This window comes from Lygodium microphyllum, chromosome 11 (genome assembly GCF_053477565.2).
Source record: "Lygodium microphyllum isolate KBCC chromosome 11, Lygodium_microphyllum_v1.1.10, whole genome shotgun sequence".
NCBI lineage: Eukaryota > Viridiplantae > Streptophyta > Polypodiopsida > Schizaeales > Lygodiaceae > Lygodium > Lygodium microphyllum.
Window position 1 is genome coordinate 148591691 of NC_141145.1, and position 1644 is coordinate 148593334.

Below are 1644 nucleotides of genomic sequence, written 5' to 3' on the forward strand. Positions count from 1 at the left end.
CATCAAGACCCACGGACCGCTTATTGCTTCAAGCGTTTCAAGCGAGCTCTAATGGCTATCTCTCACCTAGCCGACACGTCGTCGATCCTACGAGTGTAGTGAGCTTACCTTGATGCCGATGTGAGTAGCCTCCTCCCTCGCACACCTCAGTAGCTCCACGATTCTTGATGATAGCTCAAGCATCCTCAAGCCTCCTCCATCTCCAAGCTCCTCCATAGCCGCATGCGCGAGAAAAGAGAAGAGAAAAGAAGAGAAGAAGAGAAGAGGAGATGGTGAAGAGCTTCACCCTCTTGATCCCTCACTCCCACACACTCACTCCCTCATACTCTCACACTCCCTCTCTCAAGAGCACACACAAGCAAGAAGAAGAGAAGAAGAGAAGAAGAAGAGAGCTCTTGTTAGCCACACACCAAAGAATGAGCTTCCATTCATTTTTTGAACTTTATATACAAGCCCTAAAATCCCATGGGCACCCATCCCTTTTTTACATGATCGGCCATTGTGGCAAGGTCCTTTTTCCATTTCCCTCTTCTAGCCTTATGCCTCTAGCCTATGCCCGTCTAATATTTTACAATTGGCACAGGAGGGAGCCTGGCGCTCTTTTACAAGAGTTATCCAAGTTCTTTGAGGCGCTTTTCATTTAAAATTGCATCTTTGGTCTCAGCTTGGCTTTTAGAGGTTGCCTACCTGTCTTTGCTCTTCTTCCATGCTTTTTCCGCTTTTTCCTTCATTTTTCGCCATTTTCCGTCATCTCGACTTGGGGTTAACACTACACAATCTAAAGAGGAGGACATCATTGAATCATTAAGGGAAAAATTGGAAATCGCATGTAGGGCTCTGAGACGTAGGCTACACATCCAAGCACAAGTAGCACAAGCAGCTCGAGGAAGCAAGGCCATAAGAGCACAAAAGAGAGGAGATGCAAAGGCCAGCTGAAGATACATGGCCAAGCCTAGAAATGGGACAATGAGAGGAGGAGCTAATCCCACAAGCTCCTTCCCCATGACTTGAAGAGCAAGAATAGGTAGACACCCCTATTGCTCAGAATACTGAACTCAAAAAGAAGAGAAAGCAAATGCTAGAGCAAGCACGAAGAAGGCTAAATGCTCAATTTGCAATAATGCTAGCAACACCCATCCCACCAAGAGAAAACTGCTTCCCAATAAAGTATAATGTTGAACTCATATTCTGGGAGCAAAGAGAGAATAACCACAAATCATTTGACTTTGATTTTTGATTCCCCACCGCATTAAGTAGGGTATTATCAACCAAGGTTGTGGAAGAGGTGATCAGTGTCAGAAGGAGGTGGACCTCTGAGAGAGAGATGAATCCTACCCAATGGGGAATAGAGGCTCCAAACTATTGGGAGAACAAAGTCTATGAAGTGCCCAAAACAATGAAGGGCTATGAGTGTCGACCAAAGTGGAGGAGGCACATTTGGGAAGGCAATGTGGATGCCTGGATGTCATTTTCTAACACCCTACCCTTCAAAAGAAATAATCCTACTTTCATGCCATATCCAAGAAGGGTAGGAGCGGATTACAATCCAGACATCTACGGTCGATATGACTTTCCCACAATATACAATGTCAATGCCACCAAGCATGAGGAAGCCCTCACTTTCACACTGCAAGATCTATATGA